The sequence below is a fragment of the Mauremys mutica genome, chromosome 13 (assembly GCF_020497125.1).
Source record: "Mauremys mutica isolate MM-2020 ecotype Southern chromosome 13, ASM2049712v1, whole genome shotgun sequence".
Taxonomy (NCBI): Eukaryota; Metazoa; Chordata; order Testudines; family Geoemydidae; genus Mauremys; species Mauremys mutica.
Genome location: NC_059084.1, coordinates 361,324 through 387,764, shown reverse-complemented (window position 1 = coordinate 387,764; position 26,441 = coordinate 361,324). Strand labels below are relative to the sequence as shown.

At 52.6% G+C, this 26,441-nt stretch overlaps 1 long non-coding RNA gene across 2 annotated transcripts; it reads right to left on the bottom strand.

Moving 5' to 3' along the window:
• Positions 1-1,079: 1,079 nt before the first annotated feature.
• On the bottom strand, positions 1,080-24,565 carry LOC123348000. 2 transcript variants are annotated; one of them, XR_006573142.1, is made up of 3 exons: positions 23,041-24,565; positions 5,763-5,896; positions 1,080-1,139 (listed from the first exon to the last, which is right to left on the bottom strand). It is a non-coding gene; the product is annotated as an uncharacterized LOC123348000 (long non-coding RNA). The 2 variants fall into 2 exon arrangements; XR_006573141.1 differs by lacking the exon at positions 1,080-1,139 and adding an exon at positions 3,706-3,911.
• Between the last annotated feature and the right edge of the window lie 1,876 nt (positions 24,566-26,441).

The window sequence follows — 26,441 nt, the reverse complement described above, 5'->3', positions numbered from 1 at the left end:
TCCAAGTGTGGCCTCACCAGTGCCGAAGAGAGGGGAATAATCACGTCCCTCAATCTGCTGGCAATGCTCCTACTAATGCAGCCCAATATGCTGTTGGCCTTCTTGGCAACAAGGGCACACTGCTGACTCATATCCAGCTTCTCATCCACTGTAATCCCCAGGTCCTTTTCTGCAGAACTGCTGCTTAGCCAGTCGGTCCCCAGCCTGTAGCAGTGCATGGGATTCTTCCTTCCTAAGTGCAGGACTTTGCACTTGTCCTTGTTGAACCTCATCAGATTTCTTTTGGCCCAATCCTCCAATTTGTCTCGGTCACTCTGGACCCTATCCCTACCCTCCAGTGTATCTACCTCTCCCCCAGCTTAGTGTCATCTGCGAACTACCTGAGGGTGCAATTCATCCCATCATCCAGATCATTAATAAAGATGTTGAACAAAACAGGCCCCAGGACCAACCCCTGAGGCACTCCGCTTGATACCGCCTGCCAACTAGACATGGAGCCGTTGATCACTACCCGTTGAGCCTGACAATCTAGCCAGCTTTCTATCCACCTTATAGTCCATTCATCCAATCCATACTTCTTTAACTTGCTGGCAAGAATACTGTGGGAGACCATATCAAAAGCTTTGCTAAAGTCAAGATATATCACATCCACCACTTTCCCCGTATCCACAAAGCCAGTTACCTCATTATAGAAGGAAATCAGGTTGGCCAGGCATGACTTGCCCTTGGTGAATCCATGCTGACTGTTCCTGGTCACCTTCCTCTCCTCCAAGTGCTTCAAAATGGTTTCCTTGAGGACCTGCTTCATGATTTTGCCAGGGACTGAGGTGAGGCTGACCAGTCTGTAGTTCCCTGGGTTCTCTTTCTTCCCTTTTTTAATGATGGGCGCTACAGTAGCCTTTTTCCAATCGTCCGGGACCTCCCCTGATCACCACGAATTTTCAAAGATAATGGCCAATGGCTCTGCAATCACACCAGCTAACTCCCTCAGCACCCTCAGATGCAGCACAGCCGGCCCCACGGACTTGTGCATGTCCAGCTTTTCGAAATAGTCTTAACCTGTTCTTTCACCACTGAGGGCTGGTCACCTCCTTCCCATGCTGTGCTGCCCAGTGCAGCAGTCTGGGCGCTGACCCTGTCTGTGAAGATAGAGGCAAAAAAAGCATTGAGGACTTCAGCTTTTTCCACATCACCCGTCACCAGGTCGCCTCCCCCATTCAGTAAGGGGCCCACTCACAGGGGAGGGGGGAGCAGACTGACCCACCGCTCACAGGGGAGGAGGGGAAGCAGGGAGCAGACTGACCCATTGCTCACAGCAGGGGGACCTGCCTTGAGCTGGTGGACTCATTCTGATCCTTACCCCCCCATTCCCCACGGCAAAACCTCCTCTCAGTTTCTTGGGGGGGAAGTTGCCTGGCTCTTGCAGCAGCTCTGATTGGCTGCTCTTCCGCAGGAGGCAGGGCAGTGGAGAAGCAGCCAATCAGAGTGGGTTCCCCATGGCCATGTGTCAATGGGCGGTGCTGGGCTGATGTGGTGGCGGTGCTCTTCATAGCACCTGCCCAGTGGCCACTGCTCGGACGAGCCGGGGCTGGACGTTAAAGCCAGGAACATTCCAGTTAGGACACAGCCCAGACTGTTCACGGTGCAGGGGAGCAGCCCTGGACCAAACTTCCCAGGGCCCTGGCCTGGGGGATTCTCCATCTCGTCACCAAGGCTGGGGCCATTCTGGGATGCTCTAGTCACACACGAGTTATTGGGCTGACGTGAGTACTGGCTCACTGGCAGCAGCAATGCCCCCACATCTGCACTGTTCCCTGCCTGGAGGCAGGGGGCAACACCCAGAGCATCCCTCCTTCCCCCATCACGCTGCAGGTGGATAGCTGCATCCTGGGCCATGCTCGCTGGAGCTGCCTCTGCAGAGGCAGATAGAGAGCAGTGCTGCAGCTGTTGATCCAATTGTGATGGGAGAAATGAGGCTGCAGAATGTGCTCGGTGACAGCTGGAGGCTGCAGCAACGCAGAGGAGCCGGGAGAGGAATCCAGCCCCCTCAGCCTGTGCAGGCTGGGATGGAGGCACTTAGAGGGGTTTGTGGGAGAGAGACAGGAACCAGGGGGAAAGGAGCCAGCGCTCTGGTAAAGGGGAAGAGGGTGGGGGATTGGGGTTAAAGAGGAGCAGAGGAGGAAATTAAACCAGTCTGGAGTTTGTTGGCTGCAGATCAGGAGGTCTGGGGGGCTGTGCTGGGGCCTAGTGGGCTGACCTCCCTAGAGGAAGTCGCCTGTGAGGAGGGTCCTAAGAGGCCACCAGGCATGTTGGGGGATGCTTGAGTGTCCATGGCCACAGGGAGGGTGGGGACACCATGCCCCAGGCACAGCCCAGGAGCAGTCCCTGCTCGGAGTGCTGACAAATGCAGAGCTATTCATGCCTGTCCCTGCCCATCAGCTTCCCTCCCTCTCCCACGATAGGCTCAAACAAGCCATGCTCATCACACGTTAGCCACCCTTTGGTGCATGGTTTGGGAAGGCCCCTGCTCGGCGGGCCTCCCCGCGCTCAGCTACACCAACAGTAGTGCTGAGAAAAGCCTGAGCTGGCTGGGCGTGAAAGGAGACTGCAGGATGTGCTGTCCAAGCCAGCAAGGTCCAGAGAGCCAGTGTCCCCCAGCCCTGCCTCTGAGCAACATGGTGCTGGCTCCAAGCCGGTGAGGAGAGCGGCACCCTCAGCAAAGTAGCAGCAGCAGAGGGATGGGGGACCTACAAAGGAGACCCAGGGGATAGCACTAGGTATATCACAGTCCAGCCTCCCACATGGGGAGCAGAGAGAAGCGCACACCCCATTACTATGGCAGCACAGTCCCCTGCCTTTGGGGAGGGACCTGTGGAGGGAGGGCTGCAGGACCAAACAGCATTTGAGCCCTAGAGAGCAGGCTCTTAGCACATTAACTGTGGTGTCTCCGATTAGGTTAGGGCAATTATGGGGCTTGGCCGCTTCCGCCTTCCTGTGATTAACGACTGCATGGTCTGTATAGCTCCTTTTCACCGGCGAGCAGCTGGGAGCTGGCAACGGCCTCTGCTCCTGGCAGAGTGACAGCAGGAGCCTGAGGTCTGCGAGGCTGTACGAGAGCAACCCCCTTGTACTCCAGGCTGCTCCCCCAGAGGTGATGAGCTGGTGCCTATTCCTGCACCTGACAGGCTCCTGGTGCTGCAGCTCCCCTCACTGTCTGTCTAGTTAGACTGCGAGCTTCTAGGGGCAGAGCTATGGGGGTATGCAGCACCTAGCACAGGGGGGCCTCCCGGCCCCCCTGCAACACAAATAACAATTCTCCTTGGAGTCCCAGAGATGCAGCTCAGCTCCATGTTGCATCCCCACCCAGCCCTTTGGGGTATGTCCTCCCCCTTGGCTATCTCAGAGCCTGCAGGGAGTCCCTGGATCAGCTCCCTGGGGTCCCCAGGGACATGCTAGTTTAGGCCACACTTGGACTTAGAGCAGGGTTAGGATGCCTGAGCCCATTCTGGGGACTCTGCCACAGGGGATGTGGGGGAAGGAGAGGAAACTGCAGCCAGAAGGCACCAGTGGAGACGCGGCCTGGTGGGACAGCTAGGTAGTCTCAGACACAGCGCTGGGGACTTTGCTGTTACCAAGTACCACGGCAGGGCCAGGGCTTGGAACAGAGGTGGGAGAAGCTGCATGTCCATCCCCACATCCCCCAAACACTGGCCCAGGAGCTGAGGAGACTTTTCACTGCCTGACAAATGAAGCACTGCCCTGCTGCAGCTGGGCACCACGCGCTGCTCCCCGCTCCAGAGCCTGGCTCAGGCGCCCATGATCTGATGCTCCCTCCTGCTTTTCCAGGCCTTCGCGGTGGGACTCAGGGGTGCTGTGCCACTGCGGTGGGGAAGCTTGCTGCTTGGGTGGAGCTGTCAGGAGAGGAGTAGGTGGAGCAGAATGGTTCACACTGGAGTCCCTTGCTGCAGTGGTTGCTAGTCAACGTGGTGTCTGTGCAGAGGGCCCATTGCACCCTCCCACAAGGGGCTGGCCATGTTGGTATTTCAACAGCAATCTCAGAATTTGTTGTTCAAATACAGGGGCTTCCCAAAGGGCCCAGAAGCTGGAAACATGTAAACACCCCTCCCTGCCCCAGGCCAGTGCACAGCTTGCGGAAGGAGCACGGTGCCTTTGAGATTCATTCAGCATCGTTTCCACTGGTTAATTAGCTCTAAAAGCCATCAGTAATAAATCACAGTCAGCACCTTCCTCTGCATTGTTCCCAGAGAGACAGGGCGGGGGAGGTCTGTGTCAGCGCCCATGGGGAACTCTGGTGCTGCATGGTTGTGTAGGCTGGGTACCTATCTGTGTGTGGGAGGGGGAGGTGCTTTTGATGCACTTGAGTATGTGTGTGGGATGGGTACCTAACTGTGTGTGCGGGTGCCTATTGTGCAGGCATACATGTTGCCATGGTGCTGGCCCAGGTGGGAGCAGCTGTGCTACATCCAGGGAGGGGACAGGGCTATGCCCAGGCTGATGGCTGCTCTCCTCCCTGAGAGGGCTGAGCAGCGACCCAGGCCCACACTGCAGGGCTGAGACCATTGTGGCAGGCGAGGTACCTGCTGCCCCAGCTTGCGATGCTGCAGTGACAATAATGTGGGGATTCTAGGTCCCCTTTCAGAACCACCTACTCCATCATTAGCATCATTAGGGTTAAATGCCAAACCTCCTACTAGTCTCTGCAAACAACAGCCCGTCCCATAGGCTGGACAGGGGTGTGGGTAGAACGGGCATAGCCACCTGCCCAGCATCTTGCCAGAGTCATGACGAGAGAGGGCAGCTGGGCCCCCACACTCATCACCCCATGTACTAAGGGTCTGGCTCTGCCCTGCCTTGCACTTGCTGCGCCTTGGATGCAGAGCCCTGGGGGAGGAGATGATAGGCCTCCCTTAGGTCTTCCGGTGCTGGGCTGTCATGGGAGCAGGTGTGGCCCCTGGCATAAACTAGAGCCCGAAGGTACAGCAGCCTCCCAAGGGCAACCAGCACTGAGCACTGCAGAAACACCAAGCCCTTGTTGCAGGCAGCCTGCCCCTGCCTGGTGCTTGCAGGTGAGGAAAAGCAGGGACTGCATCAGGGGAGCCTCCCTCAACAGCTGCTGAGCTTTCCGGAGAGGGAACCTCACCTGGACAAAGTGTCCTTTTGTTCTGGGTGCCTGAGAGGCCCCATTCATCTCTGCTAGGTGCAAAGTGGTCACAAAGCAGCCACAAGGCTCCCTGGGCATGAGGCCTCCTCACCAGCCACAGAACCCACAGTCAGCGGGCGCTACAGTCGTCTGGGATGGGGATGAGTGAACCAGGGACTGAGATACTTAACCCATGCTGCCAAACCTGTGACCTCCCACCTGGTCCTTGGCACCTGCATCCATGTGGGGTAGATTCTCTCTATGGGCCCAATTCTGCACTCATGTCAACGTGAGTCCAGAGCAGTTCCACTGAGGTAAACAGGGCCTGCAGCCCCTTTGCATCAGGACAGCAAACAGCTGCACCCTGCAGTGGTGCCACAGGCCGTGAGGAGAGTCCCTTCTCACTGCTACCCCCAAACCAATGTGCTGGGGAAGCCCCTCTGTGCTTTTCCCCATTTCTTCTCCCCTCAGCACCCATCTCCTTTGCCCCTCAGCCACCCCCACCCCCGGTCAGCCCCCTCCTCACATCACTTTGCTGCTGTCATTTTAAGTTTGTGCTTTTTTTAATCTTTCCGTCTTGTTCTCATTTTATTACACTCACTGTTTCCTTCTGTCTTTCTTCCTCTTTGATCTGTTTGTCCTCATTGCCATGTGCTGGTCTCTTTTCCTACTTCCGACAGTCCCGATGCTTATCGCTTCAGGGGGTTCTTTTCTTCTTTTCATTAAATTTTAGTGCTTATAAAAGTGAGATGGATGGTGTGAGCTAGACATGCAACGCCAGTGTCTTCCACTCAGCCCTGCCCGTGTACCTCCACCCCAAGCCACAGCCCTCCCACCCCATTCCAGTCCTGGGTTCCCCACACAATGCTCTGCCAGTGCCCCTCTGTCTTTCCCTGCAGCACCCTCTGCTATGCCAGGCACAGCTCTCCACCTGCGCTATGGGTGCACCTCGGTTCCCACCCACAAGCTCCTGCTCGCCTCCTCCTAAGCATTAAATGGCATGGCAGAGGGTGGTAATTTGGGGCTGTGGATGTACAAGGCCCAACAAACTCATTTCACTTTGGATCTAACCCAGGAATTGATCCTGGGGGCCAGAAGTGACCTGGGTGTGAATTAACTTGCTGACACACTGACTTCCAACCTCTCATTCATCCCGCCACTCCACTGCTGTCAGGCTACTTTGGTGAAGTGCTGCTGACAATAGGCGAGGGGAGCTGCTTATGCCCAGAGGTCACTGAGCCCAAGCTCATTTACAGAGGTGGCAGCAGGGAGGGACCCATGGCACTTGCCCTCCCCAGGATTCTTCTGCTCCCCTATGCTGGATTAGAGGGTGCTGAGCAGTTGGGCAGCAGAAACTGTGATGTTGCCAGCAGACCATGCCAGGGTCTGTGTGTGGGGTTCCCAGCACCACACAGGCACAGACAGGGCCACTTGGGTAAAAACACCACGGTCCAATTAACCACAGCAAGAGGGATTGCAGGAATGAGCATCCACACTGCTTCAAAGAGAGTCTACAGAGGAATGAGACAAACGTGGCTATTCCAGGCCATGTGCTCCTGCAGCCTGTGTGTGCATGCATGTGAGCTGCAATATCCACGTTAAGTCTTGCCAGTTCTCCGGCAATTATGGCAATTCTTCCTTCTGGGCATTCACTGTGCTGAGAGTCCATAAGGGTGCAGACATTCCAGGTGGCTAAATTCATTATATCTCTTGTTTCAGCTGTGGAGCTGAGTGATCCCATTGGATGCGGCCATCCAGACTGGAAGAGTGCGAGACAGCCTATGTTTGGGGCACTTTTTCTAGCTCCCTCCCCATTTGGGGTGATCAGAGGGGACCCTAAAAAGGCCTGCTCAGTCACAGGCGCTGCGGCCGAAATTCACTTCTGTCTCATTCAAGCACAAGACGGCTGTTCCACGGCTCCCGCCTGCATGCAGATTTGTGACTAAAGACTCCCAGAGATCACTGCTCCTGGCTTCCTCACCACTCGTCCGTCACTGCAGGGCTTTGTGTGGGTGCGAGGCCTTTGGCAGAGGCCAGTGCGTGAAATCTTTTAATTTGAGGAAACCGGTGCGCAGGCAGTGACTACACCAGACTTCACAGGAGGAAAACCCTGACCCAGTGGCAAGGACAGCCAAGACAACCAGGGGCCTCCCTCCTGCTGCAGCCCTCATCCGCCTTCCCAACTGCAGAGTATTGACATTGCAGCTCTTAGTGAGACCCGCCGGGCTGATGAGGGTCAATTAAAAGAGGATGGAGCTGGAGGCTTTCGGACAGGAAAGCCACCGAAGAGAGACTCGGTCACAGGATTGGCTTTGCCATCAAAAATAAGATCACTAGTCAGCTTTTGGAGCTTCCTGTGGGGATCAATGAGCATCTCATGACTCTTTGGCTCAAGCTCAACAACAACCAATAAGCCACAGTCATCAGTGCATATGTACCAACCCTTGATGATGAGGAAGAAAGGAGCAGTTTTATAGTGCTCTTGATGCAGTCCTCACAGCCACACCTAAGGCAGACGAACTCATCCTCCTGGGAGATTTCAATGTTAGAGTCGGATGGGACTCCCAATTCTGGAGCGGCACAATAGGCAAAGAAGGGGTGGGAAATGTAACCCCCAATGGTATTTTCCTCCTCAGCAAATGTGTGGAGCATGACCTGCTCATCACAAATACCATCATTAGGCAGAGTAACAAATTTAAGACCACCTAGAAACATCCTCAGTCCAAACACTGGCACCTCCTTGACTAAGTCATAGCAGAGCTCGAGATTATGCCGATATCTGTATAACATAAGCCATGAGAGGTACCAATCACTGTTAGACAGCCCATCAATTAGTAAGATGAGTCATGTACCTGCAGCTCGCTCCACCACACCGCAAACACCCAAAGACTAAGCAAAAGTGGTGCAACGTCAAAGCACTTCAGGACCAAGCCAGCTGTGAGATGTTCCAGCAACACTTGTCTGAGAAACTCTCTAACTTGTCTGATAACATCGACATTCAAGAGCACTGTGATCAACTTAAAAATACCATTCACAGTGCATGTGCTGAAATGATAGGCTATTCCACTCATTGGAACCAAGACTGGTTTGACAAAAACAATGAGAAAATCCTAGTATTAATTCAACGGAAAAAACTGCATACTGTAACTGGCAAAAATGATTCCTCTAACCAACGAAAACATGAGGCTTATCACCTGCTCAATGCCAAAGTCCAAAGGAGGCTACATGACATAAAAAATAAGTGGTGGCAAGAGAAGGCCTGTGAGATCCAGGGTTTCGTAGACCAGGATGACATGAGAAGCTTCTTTCAAGCAACAAAAGCTCCAAAGGCCCAACCCCTCCCTTTACGTTCCCAGGATGGCTTCACCCTCCTCAATGACAATGCAGCCATTAAACAATGCTGGAAGAAGTACTTTGAGAGTCCACTAAATCACGAATCCATGGTCTCTGAAGACACCACCGAGTCCATTCCACAACTCTCAGCAATGGCACACCTTGCTGATTCCCCCATCTTCTGAGCAAATCCAGCATGCCATCACCCAGACAAAAAAAATCACTAGGCACCAGGTCCAGACGGCATCCCAGCTGAGGTTTTTAAAGCTCATGGAACAATGCTCCAGCACAAACTTTGCCAATTCCTCAACAAAATCTGGACCTGTGAAGAAATTCCACCTGACTTTAAGAACACGAACATTATTACAGTGTTCAAGAAAGGGGACAAATCTTTGTGCAGGAACTACAGAGGAATTGCCCTTCTCTCCATCGCAGCAAGATCGTTGCCCAGGTCCTACTAAACCATCTTCTCCCCCTTGCCAAGGAACTCTTCCCCAAATCACAATGTGGCTTCAGGCCATCTTGGACAGCTCACTTTGAGGAAAACAGATGTGCTCATGAGACAGAGAAGTGACAAAGGAGGAAAGAAAGGGCACAACAGTCCAGTCAACAACTACGCCTCTTCCAAGATTACACCTGTCACTTCTGTGGGAAAATCTGCAGAGCACGAATTGAGCTCCTCAGCCACTTAAAAACTCACCAATGAACCCCCTTGGCAGACATCATCCCTTCTTCGAGGGATAGCCGGATGCACAGGTGAGACACAGGGACCACAGTGAGCCAGCACCTGTACACAACACTGCCCTCTGCTGGGTGTAATTGTATGCATGCACGCACACATTACACTGCCCTCTGATGGGTGGAGTCAGACCTGTCATGTAATTAACAGCCTTGCCCTCTACAGGCTGCCTGAAGTAAGGATGCTAAGCACAGACAGTCCCCAGCTCTGGATGCTTGGAAAAGTCACTGCACAGGAAGCATTCACTTGGGCTACGCTACTTCAGAGCTTCCCTTCATTTTCAGAGGTTTACCCTAGAAAGTCACTGATGTTTTTCCATTTCCCACCCACCAGGCCCTGCCCTGACACGGAGCAGAAATCCTTCCCCAGCATTCACTGCCTGCTCTCTGATGGAGGCCGCATGGCCAAGACCTCAGAGCTGCCATTCCCCTGCACCCATGGATGGAGTAGACCAGGGATCGGCAACCTTTCAGAAGTGCTGTGCCGAATCTTAATTCATTCACTCTAATTTAAGGTTTCACGTGCCAGTAATACATTTTAACGTTTTTAGAAGGTCTCTTTCTATAAGTCTATAATATATAACTAAACTATTGTTGTATGTAAAGTAAATAAGGTTTTTAAAATGTTTAAGAGGCTTCATTTAAAATTAAATTAAAATGCAGAGCCCCCCCCAGACCGGTGGCCAGGACCCGGGCAGTGTGAGTGCCACTGAAAATCAGCTCGCGTGCCGCCTTCGGCACCCGTGCCATAGGTTGCCTACCCCTGGAGTAGACTGTAGGTCAGGAGGCAGACTAACACTCATGCACTGAGCACTTCGTGGGTCTGGACCAGGAAAGGAGAAAGTCTCTGGCATTGGAGATGTCCCGACTGGAAGCAAATGCTCAGCCTGAGGTGTATGCACTGGGCTCCACAGCTGCAGCAAGACACACAAGTCAGTGTGGGGTGCACCCCTTAGCCACCCCAACCTGGCCCTGGGCATGGCACAAATCACTCCCCCTTGGGTTGGAGATAGCAGTAAGCTGGCTCGCACCCTGCTCATCGGGCTGGGCCAGCACCGCTGGCTAAACATGCTGCCTGAGTTGCCTCTTCCAGGGCTACGGCTGTGGCTGTGCTGTGGCTGAGGGATCCGGGCATGGGGACACATCACCATGACATGGAACGTCTGGGGTGCCCTTGTTACAACTGCAGCGAGGGGACAGGTGTAGTAGCAGTCATGTCAGCTGCTGGCAGGTCGTGCTGTGGACAATGTGCTCTCCCCTAGCAGGGTCACTGAGGCAGGTGACAAGGACAGGAGCCAGTGCCCTTCTGCTTCACCCCAGGGCATGAATGCCCAGAAACTCACCAGCCCCATAGTCTGAGCTGAGTGTGGCACAGTGACCCGCCCAGGCACCGTGTTTCAGGGTCACTCAGATCAGCTGGGACCTTGCTCAACTGGCACCAAGGGAGAGCGCACTGCTTTGGCCCTGAGCAGCTGAATTGCCCCCTGCCCACAGAGAAACCTCTTGCCCAAGGAAGAGGAACAGCTCCCTATCCCGTAGAACAAGGGGCAGGGGAATAGGCCCCAGGTAAGATCTCCCCTCAGAACCCAGTAGGCCCCTCACCCCCTGGAGTAGAGACAATCACCCCTCAGGTGCCAAGCACCCTGGAGTGAAATCACCCTTCAGCATCCAGATGAGATCTCTCCTCAGCACCCAGTGGAGGCCCAGCATCCTGGAGGGAGAAGGGAAATCGCCCCACCCCCCGAACAGGGGCCCAGTGCCCCATGACTGGCACCCCCTGGCCAGGGGACACTGGGTGACTGCACTCCAGTGCGGTTACTTTCCTTTACAGAAAACAACAACAAAAAGAGCCGATTCAGCAATGTTAATTTATGTCCCAGGCCAGAGGTAGCATGAAGCAATTAGTGATATAATGGTAATGTCACACTAAAAATTATTTATCGTGTCACTGAGCTCACGGCTGGGTTTAAATTAGACACTGGTGGGATTTAAACATCCTTCAGGAGCGCCATCCCTGTTCCCACACTGCCTCGCATCTGGCTCAGCTCAGCATTGGCCTCCCCACAACCCAGGAGCAGCAACCAAAGCCCCTACTCACTGCCAGTGGGCAAAGCGTGCCCCCCACTGACACCTTCCCTAGAGCACCCCCTGTTGGGCAGGCCTGGAACTAGAGTATCCAGGAGCACCCCCCTCACCGAGCCTGGCCTACTCCCTACAGCACACCCCCACCCTCCCCTGCTGGGAGACACTGGGTCTGGACTAGCCAGAAGTACCTCCCCTCCCCTCCCCTCCCACTCCAGCCAGGGCTCCTGCCCCGTCCCTAGGAGAACCCAGGACTGGAGAAGCTGAGAGCTTTCCCCCACAGACAGCACTTCTGCCCTGATCCCTACAGCACACCCAGCCAAGAGAATCACAGGAGCCTTGCAGAAGTGGTGAGCCTAGGGCAGGGGTCAGCAACCTTTCAGAAGTGCTGTGCCGAGTCTTCATTTATTCACTCTACTTTAAGGTTTCGCGTGCCAGAAATACATTTTAACGTTTTTAGAGGGTCTCTTTCTATAAGTCTATAATATATAACTAAACTATTGTTGTATGTAAAGTAAAGAAGGTTTTTAAATTGTTTAAGAAGCTTCATTTAAAAATTAAATTAAAATGCAGAGCCCCCTGGATCGGTGGCCAGGACCTGGGCAGTGTGAATGCCACTGAAAATCAGCTCACGTGCCACCTTCGGCACGCGTGCCATAGGTTGCCTATCCCTGGCCTAGGGTGACCAGATGTCCCGATTTTATAGGGACAGTCCTGATTTTTGAGTCTTTTTCTTATATAGGCTCCTATTACCCCCCACCCCCATCCCAATTTTTCACACTTGCTGTCTGGTCACGCTAGGTGAGCCAGGGACAAGAGCAGAAACGCAGAGAGGAGTGAGAGGCAATGGATGCCCCTTTCCTAGAGGCTGAGCCATGGGGCAGGGCAGGGGAGAAACACTCACTACAAACAAATTACACAGCGCTCACTATTAAGTGGCATGGGGAGGCCCCACAGAGCCACAAAAGGGGCAGCAGCTCTCAGTAAAGCAGCACCACCCACTGAGGAGCATTGCATGGGGCAGCTTCAATTTCAATCATGCATCCATTTCTAGTCCTTCTCGGCTCCATTTCCCTGCTCTCTCGGTCTCTCTTGTGCTCTCTGTTGCTCAGAGCCATTAGCATTTCTGTTGGGGAGCATTAATATCACTTTATAATTAGAAACAGGTTTTGTTCAATATCTTCATTAACGATCTGGAGGATGGTGTGGACTGCACCCTTAGCAAGTTTGCAGATGACACTAAACTGGGATAAGTGGTTGATACGCTGGAGGGTAGGGATAGGATACAGAGGGACCTAGACAAATTAGAGGATTGGGCCAAAAGAAATATGATGAGGTTCAACAAGGACAAGTGCAGAGTCCTGCACTTAGGACGGAAGAATCCCATGCACTGCTACAGACTAGGGACCGAATGGCTGGGCAGCAGTTCTGCAGAAAAGGACCTAGGGGTTATGGTGGACGAAAAGCTGAATATGACTCAACAGTGTGCCCTTGTTGCCAAGAAGGCTAATGGCATTTTGGGTTGTATAAGTAGGGGCATTTCCAGCAGATCGAGGGATGTGATCATTCCCCTCTATTCAGCACTGGTGAGGCCTCATTTGGAGTACTGTGTCCAGTTTTGGGCCCCACACTACAAGAAGGATGTGGATAAATTGGAGAGAGTCCAGCGGAGGGCAACAAAAATGATTAGGAGGCTGGAGCACATGACTTATGAGGAGAGGCTGAGGGAACTGGGATTGTTTAGCCTGCAGAAGAGAAGAATGAGGTGGGATTTGATAGCTGCTTTCAACTACCTGAAAGGGGGTTCCAAAGAGGATGGATCTAGACTGTTCTCAGTGGTAGAAGATGACAGAACAAGGAGTAATGGTCTCAAGTTGCAGAGGGGGAGGTTTAGGTTGGATATTAGGAAAAACTTTTTCACTAGTAGGGTGGTGAAGAACTGGAATGGGTTCCCTAGGGAGGTGGTGGAATCTCCTTCCTTAGAGGTTTTTAATGCCCGGCTTGACAAAGCCCTGGCTGGGATGATTTAGTTGGGTTTGGTCCTGCTTTGAGCAGGGGGTTGGACTAGATGACCTCCTGAGGTCCCTTCCAACCCTGAGATTCTATGAGTAAGTAGCCCCCCAGCACCAGGAAAGAGATGAGATCAATAACATGACAGCAAGGACATCGGGGGCAGGGCCTGGAACCCCCCACTCCCACTGTTCCTGACCTGCCTGGTCACCCCATGCAGCCCAAGCCCTGGCTACACTTCTGGGCTGAATACCCACCACTGACTGAGCCCCCACCCACAACCCCCACTGCCACCCCAATTCAGCACCAGGGAATACCTCAGTTTGAAATATCCAGGAGGGCAGTGGGGAGTGATCTGGCTAAGCCCCCACAGTGAAGGGGTGGAGGTGTCAGCCTTTATATACGTCCCAAATGACACATGCACTAGTGTCTGTATTACAGAGACATGTACCCACTGGTTCACTCTTTGAGCAGCTCCCATGGCTGGTGGGAGGCCTCCTGAGTAGGAGACCCTCACCTTACAGGAGATATTGTGTCAATAATCATTCCACTCAGCACTAACCCTGGCTAATTAACATTAGCACAAGATTTGACAGACATGTGTAATGGTGTCTCTGCCAATGCCCATGGCAGGGCGGGGAGCCCAGCCGAGAGCCGCAGCAGCAGGAGTAGCCGAGAGTCAGGTCTGGGAAAGAGAGAGCCAGAGATGCTAGTACCCACAAGCCAGAGCAGGGTAGGCCTGGAGAGACCCAGAGATACCAGTTCTCAAGAGTAGGGCGAGGCAGGGCCTGTGTGGGGCAGACACAGACTGTGCTCCCTCACTCACAAAGTTTGGGTTCTCAGGGGATGCTTTGCAAGGAAGGCAAAGATAAACTGACAACCAGCAGGAATAGTCTCCTTTCCTCCTGGGTTTCCCAGGCAACACCAATCACTCAACAGCAGTTCAGCATGTGAGAATTCCCTCCCTTTGGTCAGTTGAACCAGAGGAAGATATCAGACTTAAGCAGAGAGCTCCTTAGAGCCCACTATTTGGTAACCTGGGTCAGACACCTGTAGAAATGACATTTACATCCAGCATTACACTGTGGCTAAATCCAGCCCTTCTGCAGTTTGCAGCTCCCATTGTGGGAGACTCATTTCTGCAGCTAATTTGTTGGTGTACAGCTTCCCCTGTGCTCACAGCTGTGAAAGCAGATCCCAGCCCTGGTGTCCCTGCATGCGGCCGGGAAAGCAGATACCCACCTAGTGGCCTAACACATGCTGTAGAGTATCGTTTGGCACATACAATTCTGGAACTTTCAACTACTCTGCAGGGTGAATTCCATTGTACTAGACTCCTCCCTTCCTACAGTGTCTGTGCTCACAAAGGTGACACCCTTTTCTCCCCAGCACTTCTGCAGGGCAGTACACATGCAGGCCCTCTCATCTCATAGGGCTCCACTCTCTCCTGCCTCAGGTGTACAGTGGTAGAAGGACCTGTGCTTATCATACAACTTCCAGGGTGCTGCTACTCAGTCTGAGGGTGACAGCACAGAGCCTCTGTGCTCAGTCACTTGCTGAGGTTATGGGAATATGATTTTGGTACAGCCCCCAAAACCGCACTAGGGACCTCATGTCACGGTTCCAGAGTTTACTGCACCTCTGAGCCCTTCTTTGTCCTCTCTGAATGCACCTACACAGGTAACAGGCCTCTTGCCATCTTGTGATTCTCCCCCTTTCAGACCGGGACTTAGGGTACAGAACCCTGTGGATCAACCATGCTCACTCCAGCAGGCCAATTGGGTTCAGTACCTGTGGTTCTTCCCTTTGGGAGTCTGTCGCTACCCATGACTATAGACCCAAAACAGCCACCTTAAACCAAAGTATTATTGATCTTAACAGTAGGAATGAAGAACAGCAGATCACTGGCCTAACAAAATGGCTACACACACACACCTCTCTTACCTAAGACTTTCCCATTCCCTGGTTGCTTAGCAAGGCCTAAAACCTTCAGCCCACCACTCAGGTATTTGTAGGTGTCAGTCTAGGGAATCTATTCCCCACTGTCAGCTCTCTGGTTAGAGAGCAGTGTAACGGGGCTCCAACTCACCCCTGCAGCGCCTCCTGCTGGTCTCTCAGAATTAGCTCGATTTCCAGCCCAGAGCGCCCTCTGCAGGCCAGTATCCTGCTGCCACTTGGCCCCTGTGTCCCTCCCAGGATTTGGGTACCCCACTATCTGGGATGCTGCCCCCTGACAGTACATCCCTGTCTCAGGGTCTCCCCTACCAGGGAACCCCCACCCCCTATCCCCACCTCACCTCAGTTGTAGGCTACTGCCAGTCACCAACCAGTCCCTGGGGCAGACTGCAGTATAAGCCACTTATCACAGGCAGGGTTTTTTGGGACCTGCTGCCTTTCTCTACAACCCAGTACTTCTATGGGGCATTGGACAAGGCCCTGCAGCCTGGGGAAGCTGCCAGGTGAGAGCTCCCCAGCCCCTCTAGCCTTTCCCCAGCCCTATCTTACTCTAGGTACCCTGAGTTTCTCAGCAGCCAGACCCTGCTCTCTCCCAGCCTGGAGAGAGGCTTCTCTTGGGTCTCTGACTCACAGCCTTTTTATAAGGGCCAGCTGGGCCCTCATTAAGCCAGCCACAGCTATGGCTGCTTTCCAATCAGCCCAACCTTTCCCCTGCCCCAGCTCTCTCCCAGGGCTGTTTTAAGCCCTCCCGGGCAGGAGTGGGTGATCACCCCACTACAAGCATCTTTTTAACTCTTTATTCTTTGTTATCTCGTTCTCTGTTTGTTCTTGGCATTGACAAAACAAGCTTTGTAACTTGGCTGGAACTAAGGAAGTGGGGAGCAGAGCAGGCAGGGGCTGCAGACAGGGGAGTTTGACAGAGGGAGGCTTACGATGGTTAGGAAGACCTGCAGCACCTGTGCCAGCACTGCTTCTGTCCCCTCCACCTGCGCCTGTAGCCAGACAGAGCGCCTGAGTATGGATGCTTCTACCCAGTGATGAGCTGCCAACATATTAACAACCGGTCCCCTCCTCCTCACCCCATGAGGGGGTCATGCCCCCCCCGGGGACTCCTGCCCCATCCAACCCCCCCATGTTCCTTGACAGCCCCCCCCGGGACCCGTGCCCTATCCACCCCCCTTCCCTGTCCCCTGACTGCCCCTTGCCACCCCATCCAACCCCTTCTCTCATTCCTGATGGCACCCGGGGACCCCTACCCCATCCAACCACCCCTTCTCTCTGTCCCCTGACTGTCCCTGGAATCCCTGCCCCTAACTGCCCCCCACCGCCCCATCCAACCCCTGCTCCTTTCTGACTGCCCCCCCGTTCAATCCCCCCGTTCCCTGCCCTCTGACCGCTCCGACACTAATCCACCCCCCCAACTCCCCTGCCCTCTATCCAACATGCCCTCCCTGCTCCCTTACCGTGCTGCCTGGAGGTGGGGGCCCAGCTGGGCTGGGGCTGGGACGGAGCCACCCGGCCGACGTTGGGGCTGGACCCGTGGACCCGGCAGGAGCTGCGCCGCACGGCCGAGGTCACGGCCGGACCCGGGGGCCAGACCCGGGGGCCAGGCAGGAGCCACACTGCGCGGCCCGGTGTGGTCGCAGCTGGACCCGGGGGGCAGGAGCCACGCCGCCGGGCCCCAGGGTCCGGCCGCGACCTCGCCGGGCGGCGCGGCGCCTGGAGCCCTCCTCCCGCTGGCGCCCCCACCCCCCGGCCCCAGCTCACCTGGTGGAAGCCTTCTCAGCCCTCCCAGGCTTCCCACGCGAACAGCTGATTCAAGGGAAGGTGGGGAGGGGGAGGAGAAGCCGGAGGAGCTTCAGAAGAGGCAGAGGCGGAGTAAGGTGAGCTGGGGCTGCGGGAAGGGTAGAGAGCTGCTAGAGCTTTTGTTAAATTTAAAAGCCCTTTTGGAACTAGTTGTCCCTCCAGGAACAACCGGTTCTAAATGGGCTTCTAAATTTAACAACCGGTTCTCGCGAACTGGTGCGAACCGGCTGCAGCTCACCACTGCTGCTACCCAGATCCTGGTGTGGTTTTGCAGGGACTGTAACTTGCAATTTCCACTTACTGATATCCAGGCGGGGGGGCATCCAATGTGAAAGGTGCCTACTGGTGGAATCTCTCAGGCAGCAGGTGGGAGAGCTACAGGAGGAGGTGGCTAGGTTGAGGAGCATCCAAATCCACGAGCAATTCCTGGGCAGTGTCCATGTGGAGACAGCTGAGGTAGCTGTCCCAGTACACAGGACTGCTGGCACACCACCGGTGGAGGAGGAGATGGCTCAGGGTGGACACTGGCAGCTGGTTACTTCTGGCAGCAGGCAGTGCTCCACCCCTGCTCCGACCCCTCCTGCCATGGTAATAGGTAACGGTTATGCTCTTCTTGATACAGGAGAGAGGGAATCACCCCCTACAGTAAAGGAGGAGAAGCCTCGTACCCCTAAGGCTGGGAGGTCTGCTGCCACCACTGCGAATAGGAAACGTAGGGTAGTGGTGGTCGGAGACTCTCTGCTGAGGGGGACGGAGGCACCCATCTGTCGCCCTGACATTTCATCTCGGGAGGTATCATAGAATCTCAGGGTTGGAAGGGACCTCAGGAGGTCATCTAGTCCAACCCCCTGCTCAAAGCAGGACCAACCCCAACTAAATCATCCCAGCCAGGGCTTTGTCAAGCCTGACCTTAAAAACCTCTAAGGAAGGAGATTCCACCACCTCCCTAGGTAACCCATTCCAGTTCTTCACCACCCTACTATTGAAAAAGTTTTTCCTAATATCCAACCTAAACCTCCCCCTCTGCAACTTGAGACAATTGCTCCTTGTTCTGTCATCTTCTACCACTGAGAACAGTCTAGATCCATCCTCTTTGGAACCCCCTTTCAGGTAGTTGAAAGCAGCTATCAAATCCCCCCTCATTCTTCTCTTCTGCAGGCTAAACAATCCCAGTTCCCTCAGCCTGTCCTCATAAGTCATGTGTTCCAGCCCCCTAATCATTTTTGTTGCCCTCCACTGGACTCTCTCCAATTTATCCACATCCTTCTTGTAGTGTGGGGCCCAAAACTGGACACAGTACTCCAGATGAGGCCTCACCAGTGCTGAATAGAGGGGAATGATCACATCCCTCGATCTGCTGGAAATGCCCCTACTTATACAACCCAAAATGCCATTAGCCTTCTTGGCAACAAGGGCACACTGTTGACTCATATTCAGCTTTTTGTCCACCGTAACCCCTAGGTCCTTTTCTGCACAACTGCTGCCCAGCCATTCGGTCCCTAGTCTGTAGCAGTGCATGGGATTCTTCCGTCCTAAGTGCAGGACTCTGCACTTGTCCTTGTTGAACCTCATCATATTTCTTTTGGCCCAATCCTCTAATTTGTCTAGGTCCCTCTGTATCCTATCCCTACCCTCCAGCGTATCAACCACTTATCCCAGTTTAGTGTCATCTGCAAACTTGCTAAGGGTGCAGTCCACACCATCCTCCAGATCGTTAATGAATGCTGCCTGCCGGGAGCCCGTATCCGAAATGTTACAGAGGCATTGTCGAGGATTATCCAGCCCTCTGACTACTACCCCATGCTACTCATCCACGTGGGCACAAATGATACTACGAGGTGTGACGCTGAGTGGATCAAGAGTGACTACAGGGCTCTGGGAGTACGGGTGAAGGAGTTTAGAGCACAGGTGGTATTCTCTTCGATTCTTCCTGTCAAAGGTAGGGGCCCGGGCAGAGATAGATGCATCATGGAGGTGAATGCCTGGCTCGAAGATGGTGTCGCCGGGAGGGCTTTGGCTTCCTCGACCACGGGATGCTATTCGAGGAAGGACTGCTAGGCAGAGATGGCGTTCACCTTTTGAGGAGGGGAAAGACCCTATTTGGACACAGACTGGCTAACCTAGTGAGGAGGGCTTTAAACTAGGTTTGATGGGGACAGGTGAGCAAGCCCACAGGTAAGTGGGGAACATGGAGACCTGGGAGATGGGTCGGAAACAAGAGGGAGTGTGGGCTATAATGGCAGAGAGAAAGGAGGGTCAGGGCAAAACTGGGAGGCAAGATCAAACCAGTATTTTAGATGCCTATACATAAATGCGAGAAGTATGGGTAATAAGCAGGAAGAACTGGAAGTGCTAATAAATAAACTATGACACTGTTGGCATCACTGAAACTTGGTGGGATAATACACGATTGGAATGTTGGTGAGGATGGGTACAGCTTGCTCAGGAAGGATAGACATGGGAAAAAGGGAGGAGGTGTTGCCTTATATATTAAAATGTACACACTTGGACTGAGGTGGAGATGGACATAGGAGACAGAAGTGTTGAGAGTCTCTGGGTTAGGCTAAAAGGGGTAAAAACAAGGGTGATGTTGTGCTAGGAGTCTACTACAGGCCACCTAACCAGGTGGAAGAGGTGGATGAGGCTTTTTTTAAACAACTAACAAAATCATCCAAAGCCCAAGATTTGGTGGTGATGGGGGACTTCAACAATCCAGATATATGTTGGGAAAATAACACCGCGGGGCACAGACTATCCAATAAGTTCTTGGACTGCATTGCAGACAACTTTTTATTTCAGAAGGTTGAAAAAGCTACTGGGGGGGACACTGTTCTAGACTTGATTTTAACAAATAGGGAGGAACTCATTGAGAATTTGAAGTAGAAGGCAGCTTGGGTGAAAGTGATCATGAAATCATAGAGTTTGCAATTCTAAGGAAGGGTAGTAGGGAGTACAGAAAAATAGAGACAATGGATTTCAGGAAGGCAGATTTTGGTAAGCTCAGAGAGCTGATAGGTAAGGTCCCATGGGAATCAAGACTGAGGGGAAAAACAACTGAGGAGAGTTGGCAGTTTTTCAAAGGGACACTATTAAGGGCCCAAAAACAAGCTATGCCGCTGGGTAGGAAAGAGAGCAATTGTGACAAAAGACCACCTTGGCTTAACCACGAGATCTTGCATGATCTAAAAAATAAAAAGGAGTCATGTAAAAAATGGAAACTAGGACAGATTACAAAGGATGAATATAGGTAAACAACACAGGACTGCAAGGGCAAGATTAGAAAGGCAAAGGCACAAAATGAGCTCAAACTAGCTACGGGAATAAAGGGAAACAAGAAGACTTTTTATCAATACATTATAAGCAAGAGGAAGACCAAGGACAGGGTAGGCCCACTGCTCAGTGAGGAGGGAGAAATAGTAACAGGAAACTTGGAAATGGCAGAGATGCTTAATGACTTCTTTGTTTCGGTCTTCATCGAGAAGTCTGAAGGAATGCCTAACATAGTGAATGCTAAAGGGAAGGGGGTAGGTTTAGAAGATAAAATAAAAAAAGAACAAGTTAAAAATACTTAGAAAAGTTAGATGCCTGCAAATCACCAGGGCCTGATGAAATGCATCCTAGAATAATCAAGGAGCTAATAGAGGAGGTATCTGAGCCTCTAGCTATTATCTTTGAAAAATCATGGGAGACGGGAGAGATTCCAGAAGACTGGAAAAGGGTAAATATAGTGCCCATCTATAAAAAGGGAAATAAAAACAACCCAGAAAACTACAGACCAGTTAGTTTAACTTCTGTGCCAGGGAAGATAATGGAGCAAGTAATTAAGGAAATCATCTGCAAACACTTGGAAGATGGTAAGGTGATAGGGAATAGCCAGCATGGATTTGTAAAGAACAAATTGTGTCAAACCAATCTGAGAGCTTTCTTTGATAGGATAACGAGCCTTGTGGATAAGGGAGAAGTGGTGGATGTGGTATACCTAGACTTTAGTAAGGCATTTGATACGGTCTCGCATGATATTCTTATCAATAAACTAGGCAAATACAATTTAGATGGGGCTACTATAAGGTGGGTGCATAACTGGCTGGATAACCGTACTCAGAGAGTAGTTATTAATGGTTCCCAATCCTGCTGGAAAGGTATAACAAGTGGGGTTCCGCAGGGGTCTGTTTTGGGACCGGCTCTGTTCAATATCTTCATCAACGACTTAGATATTGGCATAGAAAGTACGCTTATTAAGTTTGCAGATGATACCAAACTGGGAGGGATTGCAACTGCTTTGGAGAACAGGGTCATAATTCAAAATGATCTGGACAAATTGGAGAAATGGTCTGAGGTAAACAGGATGAAGTTTAACAAAGACAAATGCAAAGTGCTCCACTTAGGAAGGAACAATCAGTTTCACACATACAAAATGGGAAGAGACTGTCTAGGAAGGAGTACGGCAGAAAGGGATCTAGGGGTTATAGTGGACCACAAGCTAAATATGAGTCAACAGTGATTGACTCAAAAAAAGCAAACGTGATTCTGGGATGCATTAACAGGTGTGTTGTGAGCAAGACACGAGAAGTCATTCTTCCGCTCTACTCTGCACTGGTTAGGCCTCAACTGGAGTATGGTGTCCAGGTCTGGGCACTGCATTTCAAAAAAGACGTGGAGAAATTGGAGAGGGTCCAGAGAAGAGCAACAAGAATGATTAAAGGTCTTGAGAACATGACCTATGAAGGAGGCTGAAAGAACTGGGTTTGTTTAGTTTGGAAGAGAGAAGACTGAGAGGGGACATGAGAGCAGTTTTCAGGTCTCTAAAAGGGTGTCATAAGGAGGAGGGAGAAAACTTGTTCACCCTAGCCTCTAAGGATAGAACAAGAAGCAATGGGCTTAAACTGCAGCAAGGGAGCTTTAGGTTGGACATTAGGAAAAAGTTCCTGTCAGGGTGGTTAAACACTGGAATAAATTGCCTAGGGAGGTTGTGGAATCTCCATCTCTGGAGATATTTAAGAGTAGGTTAGATAAATGTCTATCAGGGATAGTCTAGACAGTATTTGGTCCTGCCATGAGGGCAAGGGACTGGACTCAATGACCTCTTAAGGTCCCTTCCAGTCCTAGAATCTATGAATCTATGAATCTTCCTAGGTAATGGCTCAGACATTGACTCTTAACCTTGGCCAGCCAGTGATTTATCTAGACCCATTGTCAGGCTTTCCTGCTTATTTCCCAACTGCCTGCTGTTATACTAAACCAACAAATGCATATGGTAAACATCGACTAACCCACAATAGTTATACAGTACCTATCCCAATAGCCACATGCAGTATTCATAAATTAATAAAGAGCAGCTCCCCATCCTTCACACTTCATTGTGCAGAGAAAAATAGTACGACCAACATGAGATTTTACTGCAAGTTTTGTGATAATGTTCTTATCAAAGCTCCAGCGCCTGGAGTCAGGTGATTACAAAGAATTTCAGCAGGTTTTTTTATTTTTTTAAAGCAGATCATTGGCCTCTCTCATGATGAAGAGACTCTGGAGTCCATTCTCCACAGGAGCCTGAAGGCTCAGAGCTGCCAAAGGCTCAGTGACCCAAAGGCAAAGAAACACCCAAAATTTATTATTATTTTTTTAAATCTAATTTTTTTAAACCAATTCAAGGATCTTTTTCGGCCTGACTCATGATTTCTGAATGCAACAGAAATCCTGTAAACAACTCACAGTCCTTGCCCCAAGGAACTCACCACCCCTGATCACATACAGCACAGCAAAGGCGAAACAAAATAGCAGGGTGGGCAAAGGTATAGTGTACAGAATTGGGGTTGTATCCCTTTAATAGTTTGTGAGCCCTCATGGTGCTCACTGTGTTTTCTGCAGCCTCCAACCCACACCAGCATAGCCAAGTGCATGTAATAAGGCCTGGCAATTTGTTCACAGTTAGTACTGGGCCCATGTGGTTCCCTCACCTTATGAGCCCCAAGATGACGTGGCTCTGGTAGCACAGGCGAGGTGAGGCTCTGAGATGATGTGGCTCCAGTGGCATTCCCACGGGCTCGGCTCTGAGACGACATGGCTGGGGCTCAACTCTCAGATGACATCGTTCTGTAGCACGTCTCGGGCTCGGCTCTGAGATGTGATTCCGTAGCACGTCGGGGGCTCGGCTCTGAGATGACATGGCTGGGGGCTCAGCTCTGAGAAGATGTGATTCCGTAGCACGTCGAGGGCTCGGCTCTGAGATGATGTAATTCCGTAGCACATCAAGGGTTCAGCTCTGAGATGATGTGATTCCGTAGCATGTCAGGAGCTCGGCTCTGAGGCGACATGGCTGGGGGCTCGGCTCTGAGACGACATGGTTCCATAGCATGGCTGGGGGCTCGCCTCTGAGATGATGTGGTTCCATAGCACGTCAGGGGCTCAGCTCAGAGGCGACATGGCTGGGGTTCAACTCTCAGATGACGTGGTTCCATAGCATGGCTGAGGGCTCGGCTCTGAGACGACATGGCTTGGGGCTCGGCTCAGATGACATGGCTGGGGGCTCAGCTCTGAGATGACGCAGTTCCATACACGTTTGGGGCTCGGCTCTGAGACAATGTTATTCCGTAGCATGGCTAGGGGCTCGGCTCTGAGACGACATGGCTAGGGGCTCGGCTCTGAGACGACATGGCTGGGGGCTCGGCTCTGAGATGATGTGGTTCTGTAGCATGGCTGGGGGCTCGGCTCTGAGATGTGCCTCCATGACCCACCAAAGGCTTGGCTGGGGAAGCCAAGCACTTATGAACAGTCTGATTATTTAACTTTTTAGGCTTCACCCAGGTCAAACAGAACTCTCATTACAGTGCTGGGACTGACATATGCTTTATGGGCCCAGGCAGAGCCCCTCCCCTCTGGGTCTTGGGGGAAATGAGAAACAGGACTTGAGTCCAAATCAGAGTTTTTTGGTTTGTCATGTTACTTTACTTAGGAAGAGGGACACGGCAGACCAGGGTCCAGTCACGATGCCAGCAGCGAGCAGGGCCCACTGGGAACAGCCATGCAGTTGGTAGTCTGGGAGGAACATCCTCCATGTGCTACAGCTCTCATGTGCAATGGGCTGACTGGAGAGCACACTCCCCTTTGACTCCTGGAGGAGGACCACAAGGAGGCTGCTTGTCCTACTCTGCCCCTGCACAGAGAACTCAGTATCTAGGGCTCCAGGCCAGCACCTTTCACCTACATTACACTCACTTCAGTTTGGTTTGTTGTAAACATTAGTTTAACCCCCCCAAAATGACACCAACTGCCAGGGCCGCCCAGAGGATTCAGGGGGCCTGGGGCAAAGCAGGGGAGCAGACATAAAAAAGGGTGCCACCCACTGCGGCGCTTCCACTCACCGGGCGGCGCTCCGAGTCTTCGGCGGCAGCGGGTCCTTCACTTGCTCCATGTCTTCAGCAGCACTGAAGGACCCGCTGCCAAAGTCCTGCCGAAGACCCGGAGCAGGTGAAGGGCCCACCGCCGAAGACCCGGACCACCGCTGGGTGAGTAAAAATTAAAAAGGCGCCTCTAGCCAGGGAAGGGATTCTCAGCCAGGGCTTGCAGGGCCCCGGGCAAATTGCCCCACTTCCCCCCCCCACGGCCCTGCCAACTGCGACTCTGCGGGGCACCACCAGAGCCAGTGGTTGCTATTGTCTAAAGATGGACGAGTGTCCCTACAAGCCCTTCCTTAGAGATGGGGCAGAGGCACTAGTCTTTTCTCCTGACCTGCATCCCCTCTGCCAGGTCCCGACTATGGTGCTGAGGGCTGCTAGTACCAGGCAACATCCCTAGCTCCATGTTACCCGGCCTATTTATTTTATATTCTGGATGAAGTTCACTGTCCTAGCCCAGCCCTGCACAGAGGCTGCCTGTCCACATTGTGATCCAATCCTGTGCCCCTCAAAGTTCCTGACAGGGAACAGCAAGGAGCAGCGAGGTAAAATGGGACAATGTTTCATTTCTAGAGAGCAAGACAACATGAATTTTCTGCTATGCAGGGCCCTTGCAGATGCAGGAGCCCCTCAGAAACACCCACTGGCTCAGAACACAGAAGACCTCCCCACCAAGCAACAGGAAAAGCGCTCAAAAAGGCTCCAGAAAGTGGAAGGCACCCAGGTGCTGGTTGTGCCAGCGTGAGGGTCAGACCCATCCTTTCCACAGGCATTCATTATTCACTAAATGCCACAGCTGCAGCGGCAGCTCCGGAAGGTGCCCCACAATGAACTCCTCCTGCCTTTTATCGCAGGGTCCCTGCCTGGATTTATGAGGCCTCAGTGAGGCTCATTTCCCTGCTGAGGAACAGGGAGTAATTAACTATTAATAAAAGCATTACTGAGCTTCCCACAGGGGCATGTCTAATTCATGGGGCAGGGAAAGGAGAGGACACAGTTCCACTGTCACTCCTAACTGGCGAGCCTCACAGAAAACTGGACCAGAGTGTCCTCCCATAGCCTCCGACCTTCCTGGCCTGGCCCAAAGCTGCACTGGACATATAGAGGCGAAGGCTGCTTCACCGTAATGACAATTCCCCACCTCAGGCTCTGGCTTCCTAAAGCAGATATTGGGGCAGATAAAGTGAAGCAGCAGGCGTCTCCATGCTTCTCTTCCCAGACATAGGATCTGGGAAGAGACTGTCAGACAGTGCCTGCTGGAGAATGGATGGTAGAGCTACAGCTATCACCACTCTGCCCTGCCCAGGCAAGGGAACCACAACACAGACACTCGGAGCTGAGGCTTCCTCTCTGCCCTCCTGAAATGAGATGGTGTTGAACCCTCCTGGCAACAGCTGCCAGATCTTGGAGAAGCAGATTTCCGAGCTCTTCCCTCCAGCAGGGCAGGGCAGACATATGGAGATTTTAGTTTCACCGTCTCATGGAAAAGCTGCCAGGCCCTGGGAGGTGCAAGTCAGTTACTCTAAAGTTCACTCATGGCTCTGGCACTTCCATCAGGAAAGTGAATTCAGTGACAAGGTAGCCGGACTCTCACTGGCAGTGTCAGAACATTGCTTTGAGGTGAGAGCTATCTGAGAATCAGGGTACGAGCAGCTCAGATTAGAGCCCCACTCCCAGACCTTGAAGAGGGCCACAGGGGTTGCAAAGCTGTTGTAGGGGAGGTGCAAGATTACTATTCTCTCTTCTGTGTTGCTTTCAGAGCTGGGCTCTGAAGGCAGCAGCCACAGCGCTTCCTGCAGCTAGGGGAGGTACCCAGGGATGGGTCTGATCTCGCACAACCCCCCAAGAGCAGCCATGCAGGGGAAGAGGAAGTCCTGTCCCTCCCTAGCCCAGCAGACTAGCAGCTGGAGCCTGGTGAATGGTAGGCGCTCCCAGCCAGGGTGCCCCAAGCCCTGCCCCTCTCT